We start from the raw sequence: 23,457 nt of genomic DNA, 5'->3' as shown, positions 1-23,457 counted from the left end.
TAAGGTCCACAAATGTTAAATTCCAATCTTTCTACTTTTCTGTTAAGGTTTTTCTCACATTTTGAATTTCTATGGCCTCTCTGTACGTCGTAGCATAGCAATGATTATACCTTGTTAAAACGATAGTATCATGAAAACGAATGTAGTGGTTCCCTGGTCACTACAAGATCCGTATGGCTGTCAACACCGGTGGCTACCCAGAACATCACAGAACTTAGGAAAGAAAATCTGTCGACTTTCTAGAAAACATCTGGGAGGTAGCACTCACCACCGGTCTCCGCATACGAACACGGCCACCACCTCGCGTCAGATGATATTTGGACTCGTCTGTGAATGACTCGTTTCGCCAGTGACGAAACTGCCAGTTGACTTAGGAACGGCAGAACTGAAGGCGAGTTGCCAGATGTCTTGTCAAGTGGAGCAGTCTAACAGAATGTCTGCGTCGTGAGGTCCTGTCTCGTAACCTGCTCATTATACACTCCTGGAAATGGAAAAAAGAACACATTGACACCGGTGTGTCAGACCCACCATACTTGCTCCGGACACTGCGAGAGGGCTGTACAAGCAATGATCACACGCACGGCACAGCGGACACACCAGGAACCGCGGTGTTGGCCGTCGAATGGCGCTAGCTGCGCAGCATTTGTGCACCGCCGCCGTCAGTGTCAGCCAGTTTGCCGTGGCATACGGAGCTCCATCGCAGTCTTTAACACTGGTAGCATGCCGCGACAGCGTGGACGTGAACCGTATGTGCAGTTGACGGACTTTGAGCGAGGGCGTATAGTGGGCATGCGGAAGGCCGGGTGGACGTACCGCCGAATTGCTCAACACGTGGGGCGTGAGGTCTCCACAGTACATCGATGTTGTCGCCAGTGGTCGGCGGAAGGTGCACGTGCCCGTCGACCTGGGACCGGACCGCAGCGACGCACGGATGCACGCCAAGACCGTAGGATCCTACGCAGTGCCGTAGGGGACCGCACCGCCACTTCCCAGCAAATTAGGGACACTGTTGCTCCTGGGGTATCGGCGAGGACCATTCGCAACCGTCTCCATGAAGCTGGGCTACGGTCCCGCACACCGTTAGGCCGTCTTCCGCTCACGCCCCAACATCGTGCAGCCCGCCTCCAGTGGTGTCGCGACAGGCGTGAATGGAGGGACGAATGGAGACGTGTCGTCTTCAGCGATGAGAGTCGCTTCTGCCTTGGTGCCAATGATGGTCGTATGCGTGTTTGGCGCCGTGCAGGTGAGCGCCACAATCAGGACTGCATACGACCGAGCCACACAGGGCCAACACCCGGCATCATGGTGTGGGGAGCGATCTCCTACACTGGCCGTACACCTCTGGTGATCATCGAGGGGACACTGAATAGTGCACGGTACATCCAAACCGTCATCGAACCCATCGTTCTACCATTCCTAGACCGGCAAGGGAACTTGCTGTTCCAACAGGACAATGCACGTCCGCATGTATCCCGTGCCACCCAACGTGCTCTAGAAGGTGTAAGTCAACTACCCTGGCCAGCAAGATCTCCGGATCTGTCCCCCATTGAGCATGTTTGGGACTGGATGAAGCGTCGTCTCACGCGGTCTGCACGTCCAGCACGAACGCTGGTCCAACTGAGGCGCCAGGTGGAAATGGCATGGCAAGCCGTTCCACAGGACTACATCCAGCATCTCTACGATCGTCTCCATGGGAGAATAGCAGCCTGCATTGCTGCGAAAGGTGGATATACACTGTACTAGTGCCGACATTGTGCATGCTCTGTTGCCTGTGTCTATGTGCCTGTGGTTCTGTCAGTGTGATCATGTGATGTATCTGACCCCAGGAATGTGTCAATAAAGTTTCCCCTTCCTGGGACAATGAATTCACGGTGTTCTTATTTCAATTTCCAGGAGTGTAGTTTGATCGGTCACAGGGAATCTAACGGCCCTTTTCAAAAAGTCTCACAGTCCTCTGGTGTAGCGCTGTTGATAAAATATCGATGTATCGACGTATAGACATTTTTTCAAGAAGTATCGGTGTGTCGGAGTTATATTTTTCATCGATATATCGATACATCAGTGTTGAGATGGTAATGACGAGTTCCGATATTTTTATTTTGTATTACATATATTTCGCAATTTTCGATAAAACAATATGTGCTTTTGAAATAATTGTAGACCATAATTTTACTTCCACTGTAGGAGGAAATCTTACTACTTTTTGAGCTTTCATCATGTCCAGTCTTTCTCTTTGACTGTGTGAAGCGATGGTGTGAATGGAATAACAAAACATCCTATGTGAAGAAATAGCACAACAGCTGCGTTGAAAAACAATTTTAACACAACTAGAGTGCTGTTTCTTCAAATCGGTATTCTTCAAAAACAGTTCATGAAACTAATGAACAAAAATCTACACGGCGAAATCGGGCTTTGTGGTGGGCGGAGAAGTGTGAGGGGAAATGCTGACGCAATCGGTGCTCGGCGCTACCAACCGAAACAGCAACGTTTAACTTCACCACGCAGTTTTGCCACTACAACTGCTATATCGCCGGCGTTTGCAAAAATGAAGAAACAGGAAGTCGACATGAAGTGTTCAGATCAATCCCATATGCGATGAAACCGAACGACAGACCCATCGGACACTTATAATTGTGCCACTTACAGGCAGTTACCATTGTTACCAAAATGGTTATCGCCAAGCTTGAACGTGCATCGTTTTCCTTTCAATTCTTACTGTAAAGGGGATAAGCAGTTGATGTACAGAATACCTAATAATAAGACTTAAACGCACAGCTCTAAAACTGGCAGTATATTTACAATGTCCAACAGATTTTTTTATTGTCTGATATATCGACATTTCTTCCGCCGGTATATTGACAATTTTTTTCGATATACGAAAGGCCGATAAATGTACTTTTTAAATAGTGATATATCGGATTCCCGATATTTTTAAAAGTATCAACAGTCCTACTCTGGCGGTACCCGTGCGCGCCGCAACGCAGAGATGTCCGGATATCTGTTTTGACATGGGGCTGTAATGCGTCGGCGAGTTTGTCCAACTCGGCTGTTATACTACCTGCCTCCCTGTAGCATATGTACAGCTTAAGTATAGACGGAGCGACATTGGCACCCGAAGTAACACAACGGAAAACCCATCCTTTTTTAATCAAGCAGACCACGCTTGTAGTTTGCATTGCATTAAGATGTCGCACTGCTTGAGCCTGGTTGGATATGACGTCCACAAATGACAACTGACGTCTGTGTACCTCACAAGAAAACACTGAGACACCGGTACTCAATTCCTTCTGAGGGATCACCAGACAGTGCAAACGGTTCAAATGGTTCTGAGTACTATGGGACTTAACTTCTGAGGTCATCAGTCCCCTAGAACTTAGAACTACTTAAACCTAGCTAACCTAAGGACATCACACACATCCATGCCCGAGGCAGGATTCGAACCTGCGACCGTAGCGGTCGCGTGGTTCCAGACTGAAGCGCCTAGAACCGCTCGGCCACTCCGGCCAGCCCAGACAGTGTAATGCAATGCAATTTTAATTGGTGCACACACTGAAAGCTAAGGCAATAAGGCCACAGGTATTGCCTGTATTAAAATAATTTATCGTACCGGAATTCACTTGTTCCCCTGTACATCTGCGAATAAACATCTGATGTGACTTAAAGTGGAACGATCACATGTGGAATAAATAGATGTCGGACTAACATACATTGTAAATGTCAAACATAAATGTAATAAATCCACCCTCTTTCGAACGATACTTGAGTAGTGATTATCAGTCTCTGCCCTTACCATAAACGAATAAATAATATCCTACACTGGGGTGTTTCGTTACGTTTACTTTGTATGCGTAAGAACGTTCTGGAGACGCTCATCAGTCTCCAGTGGCAAACGCTACAGGAGTGACACTGTGCATGATGGATGGGTTTACTGCCTGAGTTCCGAAGCGACAAGTCTTGTAAGTGTTTTGATGCGGCCCGCCTCTTCTGCGCAAAACTCTTCATCCGAAGGAAGCACTTACACCCAATAACTTTGACTACTTGTCAGATATACTTCAGTCTCTATCGCCTTCTACAGTCTTTCCTTTACGTCTCGCTGTGGTTCCATGGACATATTGCTTGAGCTCTTAACACATATCATGTAATTTTGCCCGTTGATCCCTGATGTTTTAGCAGGTCCTATCACTTTGTCCTTTTTGTCCGTTCTTCTCCTCAGCTGCTTCCAGTGTTGTCTGTTACAATGGCGTATGTAACAAATGCTGACCAGAGCCACGTACTCTCACATACATAGTACTTACTTTAATAATGTTGATGGACTGCAGTGAGACATCGCTAATGACTATACTATCAATGCTCATGGCGGAGTGTGGTGTGGTATCGATATCTTTGGTCAATACTAGAAGTCTCATTAAACCGAACAGGAGAATAACACAAAATTGGTCATAGGACATTGGTAAGGTTCGAACCCGACGCAAAGGGCCAGCAGCCTCGTGCTCTCTGTCATCTGACACTAACTGTATCTACTGGTCAGCTTGAATCCGTGTGCGAATGGCCCTAATCGGCTAACTTTAGTGCCAATTAACTCGGCAACGGGGCAACGTATCGGATGTTTTTCTTAGCCACTATTTCTCAGCAAAACCTACCCTACAACACCCTGACAAGCTTTCCAGACTGCTTCCGGTTACGAAGTACGGTGGTTCGTTGGTTGATTCGGGGGCGGAGGATAAAGCAGCGAAGTCATCGGTCCCATCGGCTTAAGAAAGTCGGCCGTGCCCTTTCAAAGAAACCATCCCTGCATTTGTCTGAAGCGATTTGAGAAAGTCACGGAAAAAGTAAATCAGGATGGGCGGACGCAGGTTTGAACCGTAGTCCTTCCGAATGTGAGCCCAGTGTGCTAACTACTTCGCTAACTCGCTCAGTCCAAGTGCGTTGCGTGTAAAAATATGTTTGCTCCAGGTGTTTACATTAGTGCGTGTAATTTACGTCTCGATTTTATATGCTACGAGATTTTTTCGTACTAGCCCCTGGTGATCTCAGAAAAAGAGATAACATAAAATATTTTGCTAAAAGGAACATATTCTTGGGAAACATTTCGCAGATTTATGACGTTAGAGCAGAACGAAGGACCACTAATACAGCTATAAATGTAATAGTTGAGGCTAAATTTATTGTTTGTGAAACAGTACTATACATTTTGACAGATGTCTGGTAAGACACACAAAACACACTGCTTAAGTACGGAAAATGTCAGAGTAACCAGAAGAACCAGCAGATCAGTCGAATGAAGTTAAGAAAGCATGTTCACAAACGTCAGTTTTCATGGCGATATCGCAGTACAAGATTCTGCCCCGCCGAGCTTCATTTTATGTGCAAATGACATTTTTCGTCACAATTAGTGAAATAAGAATTGAGTACGTTGTCCTCTTATTAGACGAGGAAGGCTTTTTAAGCAGATGATCACTGATTTGTCAATTAGTCCTACAGTCATTCTCAAAGTGCTTGGTTATCCAACCTAGAAGAAAATATTTGTATTACCAAAGTTCGAACGCAGAGCCTCATTGTGGCACTTAAATGCGTTACTGCTACACTCGGAACGTATACGATATAGGTGTTGATTATACGAAACAGGAATGCAAGATTACAAAGCAAAGAAAGTGAAAATACAATGGAGTTACAAACTTTGGTAAAATGTTTTTGATGGTGGGGAGGGGCGGCAATTGTAACTTGAGATGGACACTTAACTGACCGCCTTACTGCGAATCTTTCGAAGTATAGTCTTGAGAGGCAGTTACTGTAGAGCACGAATACGAGCCGAATCGAGAGGAACAACAGGATTACAGGGCGTAGACCCACGCTATTACCTCGTCAACGAAACAGCGCTCTCCCTCCTCCCACGCCGCTCAATTTTTTCCGAGCGACTGCATCAGCACGTCCGTTTAACGCGATTGCAAACAAACCTACTGCGACGTTTTCCCTACTTCCCTTCCATCTTCCCTCCTTTCCACTTCCTCTGCGTCCTCACAGAACGCCCCACTCCTTCCCCTCCCTTTTGTCTCCGGAAGAGAAGGATGCAGTAAGGATGGCTCCTTATTTGAAATACAATGAAGTTCTTCGAGAGATGCCAGCTCGATTGCGCCGTAGGAAGGAGGTGAAGTCGGAGAGAAACGGCAGCGCTGGTAGGGGAAGTGCCCCAGCGCAGTCAGCTCAGATGCAGTTACATCCTCATCATTCCCTGTCCTCTCGGCTCACCATCAAATAGCCTGATGAGGTGCTGGCGAAACGTTTCGTTCTTCACTATCAAATGGCTCGATATTTACTAAACTCATTTCTACACATTTTGCTGACGAGGAACCAATGTACGTGATATTTTCAAGATAATAACAGAGAGACTTTATAAAGATTTTCCATACCAAAATGGATTAAAGGATGACACTCCGAGAAGTATCTGAAAAGAGGCACGAGCTCTAATGTCTAAAACTATTGCACCACTAGTATAAAGTATCTCTTCTGAAACACTTGCCTGTCTCTTGGGAAGAATAAACAATTGTTATTCGCAAATTTAGACTTTCTATGAAGAAATCTTCTCAGGTTACTTGTCATATTCAGCCGAAGACTGCACCTGAGATGCCAGGTAGGGAATCTGTTAAATTGTTGCCGCTGAACGACGCCTTGACTCGGCTGACAAGCCGAGAAGAAGTCGTCAATTGATTTTTTGTTGAGTTTGCTGTTTCTTTGCAGCTTAACCCTCTACCTTCACATTTTTCTGTGCAGACTGCCACAGATTTCATATATATATTCTACATATGGTACTCTCAAGTATTTGTATTTCTCCTCTTAAGCAATCTTCTCTCTGTACCGAGTGCTTCTCTTTCTACAAATATGTTTAAAAAATCAACAGTAGTTTTGATATTACCTTTAATATTATCTGTACTGTTCCGTATATTTGCTCAGTACTTGTATAAGTAATTGACATTATACTGATCGTTCTGGGGTTAGAAACTGCTGTTGTCTTTTTTTCCACGTTCGAAAATTAAATATGTCTTATTAAAATATCGCTTTTTGCAAAAAAAATTTATCACTTTGTCCAAATACACTACGTGATCAAAAGTATCTGTACACCCTCAAAAACATACGTCTTTCTTATTAGGTGTATTGTGCTGACATCTACTGCCCAGTACTCCGTATCAGCGGCGTCAGTAGTCATTAGACATCGTGAGAAGGCAGAATGGGGCGCCCTGCGGAACTCACGAACCTCGAACGTGGTCAGGTGATTGGGTGTCACTTGGGTCATACGTCTGAACGCGAGATTTTCACACTCCTGAACATCCCTAGGTCCACTGTATCTGATGTGACAGTGAAGTGAAAACATGAACGGACACGTACATCACAAAAGAGTACAGGCCGACCTCGTCTGTTGACTGGCAGAGACTGCCGACAGTTGAAGAGGGTCGTAATGTGTAATACGCTGACATCTATCCAGAACATCACACAGGAATTCCAAACTGCATCAGGATCCACTGCAAGTACTGTGACAGGCGGGAGGTGATGAAACTTGGATTTCATGGTCGAGCAGCTGCTCATAAGCCACACACCGTGCCGGTAAATGCCAAATGAAGCCTCGCTTGGTGTAAGGAGCGTACACATTTCACGACTGAACGGTGGAAAAAAGTTGTGTGGAGTGGCGAATCACGGTACTTAATGTGGCGATCCGATGGCTGTGAGTGGCTATGGCGAATGCCCGGTGAAAGTCATCTGCCAGCGTGTGTAGTGCCAACAGCAATATTCGGAGGCGGTGGTGTTATGGTGTGGTCGTTTTTTTCATGGAGGAGGCTTGCACCGCTTGTTGTTTTGGGTAGTACTATCACAGGCCTACATTGATGTTTTAAGCACCTTCTTGCTTCCCACTGCTGAAGAACAATTCGAGGATGGCGATTGCGTCTTTCAATACGATTGAGCACCTGTTCATAGTGCACGGCCTGTGATGGACTGGTTACACGACAATAACATCCCTGTAATGGACTGGCCTGCACAGAATCCTGACCTGAATCCTACAGAACACCTTTGGGATGTTTTGGAGCGCCGACTTCGTGCCAGGCCTCACCGACCGACATCGATACCTCTCCTCAGTGCAGCACCCCTTGAAGAATGGGCTGCCATTCCTCAAGAAACATCCCAGCACCTACTTGAACATACGCCAGCGAGAGTGGAAGCTGTCATCAAGGGCGGACCAACACCATATTGAATTCCAGCATTACCGATCCAGGGCGTCACGAACTTTTAAGTCATTTTCAGCCAGTTGTCCGGATACTTTTGATCACATACTGTATGTTTAAGCCTATATATCATTTACACAGGGTCTTCCTCCCCTCGCACCCTCATTTACATCCACTCACCCGACACACACACACACACACACACACACACACACACACACACACACACATTCCTACATACATGCGTACACACAGACACACCAAATCAATTATAAAACTTCCATGCAGATTAAAACTGGGTGCTGCACTGAGACTCGATCTCGGGATCTTTACTCTATTCGACAAAATTAAATCTGTGAAGTAAGGTCGTCAGTTGTGCTTGGGTGGCTCAGTCGGTAGAGCTTTTGCCCGTGAAAAGCAAAGGTCTCAAGTTCGAATCTCGGTCCGGTGCATAGTTTTAATTCGACAGGAAGTTTCATATCAGCGCACAGTCTGCTGCAGAGTGAAAGAAATTAATAATGTTTACCAAGCTCCTCTGCTTCTCAAACTCGCACCATACATTCAAAATTTGCGTAATTCTGGACGAAGAAGACAGCAGCTACAGTTTTACAATATATCTCGATTTCGGGACGACAAAACCGGTCTATAAATCAAGTTCGGAATCAATTTGTAGCTGTTTGGGAAATTCCTCTCCTCCATAACATGAATGTTATTGTCAGGACGTTTATCATGTGGCCGTTGGATGGCACAATGAACATTTGTGAAAGATGAATGATCCTAAACGTAGTTGGAAAAGATATATCCTTTACAGTTAGATTGTTCGTTTGACAATGAAATCTTTGTCGTGCTATACGTGAGCTCTGACTCGTACTAGATTCTATTTGCATTCATGTAGAAGATCCAGTCTCGTGAAACTGGATGAATATTTTGAAACACTTTACACGATATGTGAAGGGATAATTCTTATGTTACCTGTGATGAGGTGCGGTTCGTCTGCACCTAGTGTCGAATGCGGCGATATCAGGAGGAAGGGTAGCCACTCCAGGTGTTCCTAAATTTATCATCTTGACCCATGTTTCCCTCAACAGCTAATGTTAACAGTGCATCAGTAATTTCATTTAGGACTACTACCGCTAGCGACTCCCTTTCATGATGTTGTGGCAACTGTTGCCTTTCCTTCCATCCCGAGAGAAAGGAAAGCAAAAAATTAATGTCCTCTACACGTTCCTCGACGAAGACTTCGCGTTCGCAGCTGAAGCTAAGACCAACTGCGGCGTGGCGAATATTTCAATAAGCTGATCCGGCAGAAAGCAATTTCGCTTTGTGACGTCTCTTTCTCGGCGTCGCGCCTCTCCTTTATCCTGTCCCCTTTATTAACACCGCCACGCTGGCTGCCTCATTTTACGCAGTAAAACAAGATTTCACGGTTTTGTGTCGCTGGGGCAGAAAAGAGATTCGGTAGGACCTCTTCCGCTTGCCCGAGCTTCGCCACTTCCTGATGGCCACGTCCCCTTCTTCGGGAGATTAGCCGCTGCTGCGGATATCTGCCGCCACCTTAATACCTTCTGAGAAAGAAATGAAACAATCTTCCCGGCCGCGCTGCGCGAGAGAGTCAAAGTACAAGCCGCAGTCCTCAAAAAAATTTGACAAAGTTATTGTAGTAATGACGATGATGGCTGGTACACTTTTGCTTGAACTGCCATCTGGAGAGCTCCACTTCTCCTCTGGAATTTTGTCGGTAATATTTCGCGCCATCTACGCTCGTTAGTGAAGATTAAGGCCTCGTTTGCTATCTGTTTCCACGAGAGCACTTGAGTTCTGTAGAGGGGATTATTTTGCAGCACAACAAGGTCGTATTACAGAAGTTTAACTTATCTTTATAAGCGAAGAATTAAGTGGAAAGTATTGCAGATAATCATTTTTCCTCGTGTAAATAACTAAGCGTCGAGTGGCTACAACAGGATATTCGTAAACGTACCTCTTTCGTAACTCTGTTTAATTTCGAAGTGGTGTTGAGTTTTTTTTAACGACGACTTTTTCGCCACTGGTCTCACCCTCTCCCTCCCCCCCCCCCGCCAACACACAAGATATTTTGCACGTAAGTGCAAATATTTTTACACGCAGTTAAAAAAAATGGTTCCAATGGCTCTGAGCACTATCGGACCTAACTGCTGAGGTCATCAGTCCCCTAGAACTTAGAACTACTTAAACCTAACTAACCTAAGGACACAACACACATCCATGCCCGAGGCAGGATTCGAACCTGCGACCGTAGCGGTCACGCGGTTCCAGACTGTAGTGCCTACAACCGCTCGGCCACTCCGGCCGGCTTACACGCAGTTCCATGGTATGTACACACATTTGTATGTTGGATGGTTTTTCTCTGCATCGAACAGTTTTCCCAGAAACACTCACAAATCTTACGACCTTATATTTTCTGCATGGCCAGGGTAAAATAAGCATTTATAGACCATGCCACGTGTACTTGATGGCCCTAATCAGCCTAAAAACATACGGTTTTAATGGCTATATTTACTAATCTGCCAATGACATACTGATGTAGTACGCCATTCTCACTTACCAACGGACAACTCTTCACTTATACACACTACAGCCGGCACAGTTTCAGTGTAGACTTTATGCTATAATCAAGCAGTTTACATATTAAAACACAGAAACTTTAACCCATGTTGACAAATCTGTTCATAACGGCTTAATCCTAAAATTGAAATGGTGAAATTGTGGAAATTACAATAACAGTATAAGCAGTCAATGGTGAAAATAATATCATTCAACATCGCCCTTCCGGCAGCAATTTACATAATATCAAGCGAATCTATTGAATATAGAAACTGAAATTTTGGAGGGAAGAGAAATCCAATAGAGTCTGAAACGGAAATGTACTACCCCCAAAGAAATGTAAACATTACCAAAGTTAGAGGTGAAGCACAGTCAATATTTTGAACATGAACATAAAGTATCAAATATCTGACTCTTCTAGAAACCATTATTTAACCTTTTCGTTTTGTGACGTCTCCCCTCCGCCTTTGTTGTCGCTGTTGATGTTGAGCCGCTACTGCTACAGCTCCGTCGGTGGAATGGAGACGCGACGCGCAGTGATGGTTGTCCCCGTCGGATAACGTGGAACACACTTGAAAATATCTAAAGAAAATTGTTCCCCGCGTAATGTATGAAAGACTTCTCAGTGATGCGAACTGCTGATTTTAATTGTCTGTTATGGTTTTATGATGATGTGCTATGCCCGGTTAGTTAGTTAGTTATTGCAGTATTGAGTGAATCATTCATCACCGGCGTAGTTTCACACCACTGAAGTAATAAGGAAAAATTCATTTGCGGTTCAGTATCAGTAGTAGTTGTTACGTTGCTAGGCAGAATTGGTCACTACGGCACGACGCAAATCCAGAGATAATCTATAATGCTATCTTGCTTTCATGCGTCGTGATATTACTTCGGCAAAACACTCCTTTCAGTGCTCAGTGTTCATCAAGTCAATCTTTCAATTAAAATATTCACAGTTAATTAATTTTGATCATCAACTATCACACAGTTCAATTAATGATGGAGCCAACACGTGAGATTTCCATTACTGATGGACAATTTTGTTGTTCCTTCTTAGGAATTAGTTTATAATCATCACACGACACGCACACCGATGGATCAGATCAATTACGATTCTTTTCAATTCGGTGATCGTGACAATTACGACAACTTTTACAATTGGCGCATTTGTATTATCTTCATGTGGTCGTATTAATGTTTCCTACTCCAGGCTAATCAGGTATTGCAGTCTTCGATACTATGTCCATTCTCCGTTGTAACTGTTCACTTCGATGAAGGTTGAGTCCAACAATGATATCTCCAATAATTAAAGTTCATTAACTCTTCGTACACTATCAGAATATCACTTCAGAATAACTGAGAACAAAGTCCCAGAATCTCTGTCTCACAATATTACTTTTTTTTTTTTTAAGAAACAATCTCGTAGCGTTCCGTTTGTAGTACTACAACAAACGGTGCTCTCTCATGACTTGATAGCAAGCAAGCTAGCAAGCGACTAACTTTTCCATGATCGAGCGTTGTAGACGCATTGAATTTCCTTTTCGCCGTGTTTACAACTCTCTTTCACAATAAATATTATCTCTGACCGACTTATTATTTTGGACTTAACTTTCGTCGCACTGATTTACAGTCATTACTGAGATAGCTAATTAAAAATAGCGTTTCCTTCTTTCTACCTTTATATCATGACATACTCAGTAATTATTGAAATTGGTGTTCATCAAAACTTTAAGGTGTTATATTATTGTCAAAGTTGTCATACCTCTCAGGATAACACTGTTCCCTACATTAAATTATCATGACATTCTTATTTGGGTTTTCGGGTTTCTTAGGGTGTTACAGTTTCTAGGCAACATGTAACTAACTTTTCATTTGTTCTGTCAATTTGAAATTTTTGGAACGTGGTTTATCATGTCCCTTTGGCCAAAGAGGGAGGTCGCCGGCGCTCTCCCGTGAGCTTCTACTAGATGAGCTCCGGAGGAAGTTAGTGACTGTTCCACTACGAACAGCCAACGCTTCCTGTAGATCATCGCTGGGACCGTGGTAGAAGCTGGAAAGCCTATGCCAAATGGCTGGTGGCCAATACAGGCTATGGCTGAGCTTGGGGTAGCGGTCGACGTTGTTGGATAGCTGAGCGGGAAGTGTGACGACTACTCCCAGACCCCCCGCCGGAGGCCGCGGCGCTAGCAATGGGCCGAGTACGGGACGCTAGCCAGACTTGTTTTGGGATGGGCGTGACAGGCCTACAGTAACGCAGTGGGGCACAGTTGAAGATGTAAGGGCGGAGTGAGGAGGGCTGCAGTGAAGGAGTCGGTTGGTGGCCAGCATCCAAGGAAGTCACCTCGAAGCCAGTGTGTCTTGGAGCAGTGTTATTTGATGGTCGACGAGAGCGCGTCTGAGTGATTGTAGTCACAACACACTAGGACGGTTTAAAAAAAAATTCCACAAACAGCCATGAAAATTGAGAAGCTAATTTATTTTATTTTTGCTACCAGTTCCGGCAATTCAGTATGCCACCGTCAGGCGCCATATGCACCTCTCAAAAATTATCGATATTGGCACACTGGGCTCATCTGCTTCTAGCTCTCGGGAATTCTCAAGGACTTCCTTCGAAGACCTGACTGCACTTGAATTCTCAAGTGCTGTCAAGTCTTTGAAGGAAGCACTTGAAAATTCCCAACACCCAGAAACAGATGGCCACAGTATCTCAACATCGATAATTTTTTAAAGATGCATTTTGGGTCTGGAGATGGCAAACTGAATTGCCGAAACTGGCAACGAAAATAAGACAAAAAACTTCTGAGTTTGCACGGTGGTCTGACGAATTTCTTTGGTAAACATTCGATCACTCGCTGTCCTACTTCCACAGTGGATCAACAGAGACCAGTAGGGTGGTCAGTCTCCTTCTCCAGTAGCGAGATACGACATTAAGAAAAGCAGATGAATGCTTCTGATTACTGCACCAGAGGTGGAGCACTAGTAGTGCGCTTTATGTGTCTGTAGCAATTCTATGATAGTTGACAAATTCAGAGGTTCGTATGCCGAGTACAGTGTATAATGAAAAGAGAGCTTACATATGTTCTGGGTGCAACGGTTCATTAAAAACATATATTGTACGGCGGGGCTGTAAGCACACTATAGTGTGTGTGTATATTGTTCGCGCCGGCCGGAGTGACCGAGCGGTACTAGGCGCTACAGTCTGGAACCGCGCGACCGCTACGGTCGCAAGTTCGAATCCTGCCTCGGGCATGGATGTGTGTGATGTCCGTAGGTTAGTTAGGTTTAAGTAGTTCTAAGTTCTAGGGGACTGATGACCACAGAAGTTAAGTCCCATAGTGCTCAGAGCCATCTGAACCATTTGTATATTGTTCGCTTTGATGCTGCTGCCGTATGTTACCGTTTCTCTAAACGATAGATCTATATTTTTTGTTTTATTACACTGAAAGCGAGTTTAATATTGTGTATACATTAAAATGTGGAAAACTATGTGCTTGCTGTTGTTCACAGCTAAGGTAGACCTGTAGCCTTTCCGACTGTAAAATTTGGAAATTTGTGGTAAGGTTGAATGGACCAGACTGCTGAAGTCATCGGTCAGTAGGCTTACACACTAATTAAACTAACTTACGCTAAGGACAACACACACACCCACGCCCAAGGGAGGACTCGAACCCCGTGCGGCTTTTTGGACTGTAGTAGCCGTAGCAGTGAGCAGTTGTTGGAGGTACTGGTTATTATAAATATAGCTAGATTTTGTTATTTATTTGTTCTACTATATAGACAGGATTCCCGACTAAGGGTATCAGTGAAGACAGGAATATACGGAGAAAAATACTGATAATAGTAAGGTACAGGACGACAGGACATGTGTTAGGACAAAAGCAAATCACCTCCATGGTATTAGAGGGAACTCTGATTCTGAGGAGATATTAGTCATTTCTTATTTTAACAGTCCTCGCTGTTGTGTCGGCTACTGTGGGAGTAAGCATCGACACAAACAAGTAAGAAGGGAAGTTGTAATAGCAGGAATACAAAATGATCTATACATAATACTTGCATATTAATAGAAGACTTTATTTCTAAAAAGGAAAGAAACATACCTTAACTTCTCGTTATGAGGTTGCTTGACGAGCTTCCTGTGCCTCCTACATGCTGTTACTTTTACACACCATTACTACGCCCTGAACCCAGCGTAAGTATCGCCTTCCTATCGCCTAGTACAGACGCTCTCGAAGCCTGCGATCGTACTGGGGCCCAATCAGCGACGGGCGGCTGGTTACGTCAGCACTGAAAGAGGACGCTGAACTCTGTCTTCCTGTACGTGTGGCGCTGCCCACTCTTTCCACAAGCTCAGGTCAGCGCCTTCTTGACGCCGTTTCGCAGCGCTGCCCTTGTCGGAGCGCAGTCGATGCTGTAGGACCGCAGACTTCCATTTGTCAACATAACTTCTGTAGCACGATATGTCAAACACTTTGTTTCCCTTATTTTCTGGTTTCCCCGCAGCCCATGATTCCTGTCAACTACCATTTTTTTCGATGTTTCCTGTAATGTTTTCACCTCGTCTTTCCTGTTCTTCATATTTATTTCATTCTTAAGTGACCTAGATTGCTGCATTTCCGTCCTTTCCTAATCATTTCTGTACTTCATTCCTTAGTCAAAAATGGTTCAAATGGCTCTGAGCACTATGGGACTAAACTTCTGAGGTCATCAGTCCCCTATAACTTAGAACTACTTAAACCTAACTAACCTAAGGACATCACACACATCCATGCCCGAGGCAGGATTCGAACCTGCGACCGTAGCGGTCTCGCGGTTCCAGAACTGTAGCGCCTAGAACCGAACGGCCTCATTCCTTAGTCGACCGAATGAAGTTGGCTCGAAATCGTGTCCCTCGTACCTGTTTTTTATCCGGTCAACAACCCCAAGTAGTAAACTCTATCGCTTTTCAGTCACAAAATCCATTATTGCTACGTCGTACTTCTGTTGGTGCTGCTGTCAGACACTAAAATAACGGACCCGCAAAATTACATACCAATCTGTAACATCGGTTTGCTTCGGAATTCCTGACCATATTCTTCAGACGCATAAGCTTCTATCCACGAATCAGCATGGTTTTAGGAAGCATCTCTAGTGCGAGCCTCAGCTTGCCATTTTCTGACATCATATTCTGCAAACCATGGATGAAGGGAGACAGACCAATTCGATATTATTACGCTTTCAAAAAAACATTAGACATGGTGTCCCACTCCCGACTGTTAAGGAAGGTACGAGCATATTGAGTAGGTTCCCAGATATGTGAGTGGCTCGAAGACTTCTTAAGTAATAGAACCTACTGATTGTCCTCGGCGGCGAGTATTCATCAGACACAAGGGTATAGTCGGGAGTGCCCCCAGGGAAGTGTTGTAGGACCCCTGTTATTTCCTATACACGTAAATGATCTGGCGGAAAGGGTGACAAGCAGTCTGTGGTTGTTTGATGATGATGCTGTTGTGTACGGGAAATGTCGTCGTTGAGTGACTGTAGGAGGATACAATATGATTTATTCAAAATCGTAGTTGGTTGGTAAATGACAGCTTCCTCTAAATATATCGTTCAAATCTCTGTGAGCACTATGGGACTTAACATCTGAGGTCATCAGTCCCCTAGAACTGAGAACTACTGAAACCTAACTAACCTAAGGACATCAAACACATCCATGCCCGAGGCAGGATTCGAACCTGCGACCGTAGCGGACACGCGGTTCCAGACTGAAGCGCTTAGAACCGCTCGGCCACAGTGACCGGCTTCTAAATATAGAAAAAAATGTATGTTAATGCTGGTGGGTAGGGAAAAATATCGTAATTTTCGAATACTGCGGTAGTAGTGCCCCGCTTGACACAGCGATGCAGATTAAATATCTAGGCCTGACGTTACAAAGCGGTATGAAATAGAAAGAGTATGTAAGGGTTGTAGTAGGGAGGGTGAATTGTCGACTACGGTTTATTGGGAGGATTTTGGGAAACTGTGCTTCAGCTGTAGGAGACCGCACACAGGAAAGTAATGCGACCCGTTCTTGAGTATTGTTCGTGCCTTTCGAACCCACACCAGGTCGGATTCAAGAAAGACATTGAAACAATTCAGACGCGGACTGTTACACTGATAGCGGTTGGTTTGAACAACACACAAGTATGACGGAGATGATTCGGAAATTCAAACGGAAATCGTTGTTGGGAAGGCGACGTTATTTTGACGAACATTATTGAGAAAATTTAGATAACCAGTATTTGAAGCTGACGGCAGAACGATTCCACTGCCACCAACGTAATTTCGCGTAAGGAACTCAAAGATAATAGAAATTAGGGCTCCTAGAACGTATACAAGCTGACTGAAAAAACTTGCAACATAAAAAGCAATTAATTTAGAGTAATGAAACTTCGAAACTATGTTTGTTTGGATACCATATTAAGTGATTAATATTGTAAGACTGCAGGTTAATCTAAGCGTGAAATAAGGCATTGGAAATATGAAATGCTGGCACATTAATAACTGGTCTAACCACGAGAATGTTGAATGCATGTGTGCCATCAGGCATGCATTGTGTTGTACGGGTGCCGAATGTCAGTTTGAGGGATGTAGTTCCATGCGTTTTGCAGTTCTTCGGTCGAACCAGGGACGGTTAATGCTGCTTGAGAGATGGCGCTGGAGTTGTTGCCGGATGACGTCCCATATGTGCTCGATTGGAGACAGATTTGGTGATCGAACAGGTCAAGCCAACATGTAGGCACTCTGTAGAACATTTTCGGTTACAACACCGGTATGTGGGCGAGCGGTATCCTGTTCGGGAACACCCCGTGGAAAGACGTTAATGAATGGCACCACAACAGGTCGAATCGCCGGACTGACGTAGAAATTTGCAATCAATGTGCGTGAGATAGCCGCGAGAAACTCCAGCTATCATACGAAATTGCACTGCAAACCGTAACTACAGATGTAGGTCCGGTTTGTCTACCTCGCACACAGGCTGGTTGCAGGTGGAAAACTGGTCTCCTTCTAGTCAATACAGCGAGGTCACTGGAATCGAAGTAGAAAAGGATTTTGTCAGGGAACACAACTACCTCCATCCTGCCCTCCCATGATGTCTCTCTAAAGTAGCAGATGGCGGTGGTTAGGGGGCAGCGGAATGCACGCTACAGAGCGTCTAGTTCGCAGCTGCCCTTGAAGAAAGGGATTTCTGTCATTTCTTTGTCTCACTGTAGTGCCAACTGTTGCTCAAATTGCTGCTGCAGATGCAGTACTATGCATCGTAGCCATTCGCCCAACACAGTGGTTTTCCCTCTCCGTAGAGGCACGTGACCGTCCAGAGCCAGGTCGTCTTGAAACCGTACATCCCGATGACCATCCCTGCCAGGAATAAAGCACAATGGATACATTCAGTCAAGTCTTCCTGCAGTATCACAGAAGGAACATCCAGCTTCTCATATCCCTATGACGCAACATCGTTGAAGGCGAGTGAGGTGTTAATAATGACGTCGCAGGGTAGACACTGTTGACTAATTCACCACGTGCAGTCTCAAAGGTAAATACCCCTCCGACCGTTGCAGCTTGTATTTAAACAATACCTCATCTGTATTCTCATGGTGAAGCGGAATATGAATTGACGTCATCTTCCAGATACAGAAACACGCCTGCCACCTTCCGTTAACGTCGCACAACTTCTACTTGGTGTTGCTTTTCTCTTTTTTTTTTTTTTTTTTTCCCTCAGGTAGACAGCCGCTTTGCCCCCGCTCTATCTGCGAGTGGGGCAGTAAAAGATGTGATTTGCTAGTAGTGTGGTGAGATTTCATCGAGAGGATGCCGTCTCCTTTTACAGTATAGCACCCACCTAGCGCTGAAGCCAGCGCTCCTGCTGGGAGAGCAGACTAGGCCACTCTGGCGTAGCTCGCACGCTGCGGCACGGCGCGGGCGGCCGCTGACATTTCTGCGGCCGGCGCCCCCGCGTTTGGCAGCGCTGCACGGCGTCCGGCCGGCCGGCCCCCCTGTGCTGCGCTGCGCGAAATGCCGCACCTGCCCACGGGCCAGCGGCAGGGGTCACACACAGCCCACAGTGCACGGCGTCCAGCGTCCGCCCCACCTCTTCCTGCATCCGCACCGGTGGCGGCTGCTGTCTAACAGCACAAGTGCTCGTGAACACCCTCTAATGGCCCTCCCTTGGCCACTAGAGTCGCGCGCGATTAGCCGTGCGGTCTAGGGCGCTGCAGTCATGGACTGTGCGGCTGATCCCGGCGGAGGTTCGAGTCCTCCCTCGGGCATGGGTGTGTGTGTTTGTCCTTAGGATAAGTTAGGTTAAGTAGTGTGTAAGCTTAGGGACTGATGACCTTAGCAGTTAAGTCCCATAAGATTTCACACACATTTTTTTGGCCACTAGAAAAATTATTAAATATTCCTGATAAGAGTAAGAAGAACAAACAGGCAAGCAGCCTCGAAACTTTCCGCTGCAAAATTATTACTACTGTTCCCTACTCTTACCAGGTCCTCTTTCCTTCCCAGTATTAAGGGGACCCGGAACGTCCTATACCTCCAATGTTAAATATAAGGAACATTTTCTTATGAACTATTAACACCAGAATGATGAAATTTTTACAGTATAATATTACATTTATTCAATACCATTTACCATATGGATTTTAATTTATTGGTATTTTTTGGGAAGATATTAATTATTTTGCTACTGAAGATAATTGACACATTTTTTGGCATAGTATCTTTGAAATAAAATCTGTTATCAATTATGTATTACAAAAAGGCTATGGTACAAGGTGTATATTGACACTGTTTACGTTCCTTGAAAATTTTAAGTCTTTATCTCTAATAGTTTAGCAGAAAATGTTCCCTATATGGCAAAAAAGTTAACTTGTGGAAAAACGAGTTTCAAAGTTTCACTAACATTTTAGTGGAGTCCAGCACCATAAGAGGGGTTTTCAGTGTCACTAGACACCTCCCCATCTAGCCTTCTTTTTACACCTTTCAGTCTTTGTCTGGCTTGCCTCTCACACTCCTTTTCTTTCCTTTCAGCATCCCGTTTCCTCTCATTGTCTATCGACATCATTGCACTCACCATGTACTTTCCGGGCATCACATCCAACTTCTGTAGCACATTGCACTTTATAATGTTACCTTTGTTGTACGTAGCAATGGCATCATATACTCCAAAATGAAGAGTATGAATTTCCACAAACATATTTTTTGGGAATGTGGTCCAAATAACATTATTCACACTCTCATTTTGGTTTTGTGTACGTCCATGGAGACATTTCTTCAAAAGTTCAGTTGCAGAAAATCTCTGAAAATTGGTTTTATAGCCTTCATGGCAGTTTCTGGTAGACTGTGATGATGCTTGTATACGCGTTCAGATCCCTGATATTTGTTGTACTTGCACCAGGAATTGGGTCCCTGTGGGCATAGTCCATGTAGTGATTCCTCGTCAGTCGATAAGGTGTGGTAGTAATGTGCCATTACAGCCTTTTCCATTGCATCAACACTGAGTATTTTGTCTTATTGCCAGTCCATAGTCTCTCTGCAATCTGTTGATTACTCGTCTGTCAGTCTTTTAGATCCACCCAAAGGTTTTCCATCACTGAGTACTTGGCCTTTCATTGTGGTCTTCAGTCGACGCAGCCTTGTTCCCATACGTTTCTGAACGTGACCTATGCACTCCTGTTTAGTAATGGTAACATCATTTCCATAAGGTTTCAGCTCAGATGCAGCAGTAAAAGACTTCGATTCACCATCACCCAGGAACTGTAGGTATCTGATCTTGTACCACAGAAGAGAGTGACTGAAAATGTCTTTCGCACCGGAAACTCCCATGGCCCCACTAGACCCACTGTAATTCCTTCGACAGTTTTCTGCATGCTCATCCTTCACTCTTCACTCTCTTAGGACACCTACAGTGCTTGGATTTAATTACAACATCTATAACTTTTGTAGTATCAGCTGCTGTTGCCGTTATTACCCCATTATGTGAAGTGTGCCCGCACTTCTGCCACGTACCATCTAGTGCGACAGTCAGGTTGGTTCAAATGGCTCTGAGCACTATGGGACTTAACATCTATGGTCATCAGTCCCCTAGAACGTAGAACTACTTAAACCTAACTAACCTAAGAACATCACACACATCCATGCCCGAGGCAGGATTCGAATCTGCGACCATAGCAGTCACGCGGTTCCAGACTGGAGCGCCTAGAACCGCACGGCCACACCGGCCGGCTGCGACAGTCAGGTCCCGAGGATTCTGAACATCTAGAATTTCTTCATTCACCGCCACAGCCCCCTCCACTGCTTCTTTCATGGATTCTTGGGCAATATCTTCAACACAGGATCCAACAACCGAGTTATATTTTGAGAATTTCGTTGGTGGGGGTGGTAGATTCATTACACCACAAAACATTTGACCAGCAGAGTATCCCTTACCGATTGACCTTAGAGCATAAACACATCTAATATTTACACCATAGTACTTGCTTTTCTCATTATCAGTTTCACCTTGACCTATTTCGACGTATTCTGAGTTCCAAAATGAAACACTGTAATGACAACTAGTACAGTGAAGACAGATTTCTGCTGCAAGTCCTATGTGTCGCTTGGCATTTACTGACATACTCAATTTGCAACATTCTTTACACAGTACTGAACTCTCAATCACCTTTGAGAGCAATGAAATGATAATTATTTTGTTCACATTATCCTCACTACACTTCTCCAATAAACTGCAGTATTTTTCAGTTGATCCATGCAATTTCTTGCTTGTGCTAGAGACAGGAGTAGATTTCACTTCATGAATAACCTCCCTATTTTCAGAATCATTTCCCAAGGTCGGGGAAATTGCCACAGTTCCACTAGTGTACCTCGGAGGAGGCTTCTTCCTCTTGTAAACTCTGTTATTAGATCGAGCCATATTTGATAAGTTCCAGTTACGCAATAGAAATACAACACAAATCGTACAATAACCACCAAATGCTCAATGTAAACAGTATCCAAAGACTACAATCACAGACAAAACAATTACCTATCAAATCGTGTTGCCAACGTTATATAAAGTCTTTGGAAAGACGGGAAGTTTTGAAAAACGATGTTTTCAATGAACATGTATCCATGGAAATTCAATGTCGCGGCATGCCCTCTACAGCACATTATTGAAAATAATATTTCCAATACTTGGAGTTGAGATACAGGTAAGATTAATATGTCATTTTAAAGCGGAAGATCTGTAGTATCTTATTTCACAATAAACTGAAAACCCAAAATTTCATCGTTTTTAGGTTCTGGGTTCCCTTAAATGATTTAAATAAATCTGTCCTTTTCATTAAAAAATTAGTGCTGTGTATATTAATTACGGTCTTCTTGGCTGAAAAAGAGTATATCATTAATTTTTGTGGTAATCCGTGGCGTCTCCGGAGGGCAATCGAGCGCACCCCAGATCAGTTCTTCTTGGAAGCCAGCGTAAGAAACAACTTTTCAAGTTCTGCGTCGTAATTTAGCTCCGAAAAATTCTTGACGCTGTTATTGAAGAGCAAGTCAGAGGGATACGATTCTGAACGAACTATGATAGTCTGTGTCGGTAGGGCAAGTTCCACAAATTTTCGCTTTTCATAAAAGAGAATCTGTTCATTCCAAAAGACCGTGATTCTAAACAGGGATCGCACAGTACTACCTAGCATTCAAATTCCTAAGTCTTCTGCTTGCATGCACTTCGTATCGTAAATACTAGCAGAGGAAAGATGAGCATAATATTCACTTCAAAAATGAGAAAAATTTTACCTTTCAAGATAACAATTATTATTTCACAAAACGTTCTTCTCAACTATTACCGCATATCTCTATCTTCTTACAAGAGCGTATACTGACAAAAATTAATATCTTCTTATATCACGCAGCAATGGGGGCTGTCGTTTCTTTTTGAACAGTAGAAGTACACCTCCTTCAATAGTCAAGTCTACTATCAGAAAAAAAATCGTTAGTAAAGTCACGAAATACACAAGTGTATTCAAAATCACGGAACGATAACAAGCCAACGATATTATTTCAAATGCTGCGCTCTCGCAGGCGAAAGCAATAATTTAGGTTATCAAATGATACTGTATCAGTATCTTTAATTACTGTTAAACGTTTCACAGATGATCATGTTTGAAGCATTTTTTGTAAGCTAAAGTTGGGCAATACGATTCGATTCCTACGATTCGTTCACGATTCATTGTTGCCTGCGATGGCACGATTCTTACGGAATGCAAGAAGTTTGGAACCGCGTTACCGCTACGGTGGCAGGTTCGAATCCTGGCTCGGGCATGGATGTGTGTGATTTCCTTAGGTTAGTTAGGTTTAAATAGTTCTAAGTTCTAGGGGACTGATGACCATAGATGTTAAGTCCCATAGTGCTCAGAGCCATTTGAACCATTTTTTTTGCAAGAAGTCTTACATCTTACTCATGGATGGCAGGACATGTCTGAAATTGTCAATGGGGTTAGAATCGAACTGTGTCATGATAAGATATGACAGAAATAGTTTATTTATGAGTAAACGTGCATGGGATGTTACAGGTGTGATTCTCGGTTTATACGTGTAATGCAGTAATTGATGAAAAGTCACGTGTGATTTGATTGCATCTATTGTTTTATTTCAGTATGCCACGAAAGAG

Source organism: Schistocerca serialis, chromosome 2 (assembly GCF_023864345.2).
Source record: "Schistocerca serialis cubense isolate TAMUIC-IGC-003099 chromosome 2, iqSchSeri2.2, whole genome shotgun sequence".
Lineage (NCBI taxonomy): Eukaryota > Metazoa > Arthropoda > Insecta > Orthoptera > Acrididae > Schistocerca > Schistocerca serialis.
This window is presented reverse-complemented; position numbering follows the sequence as displayed.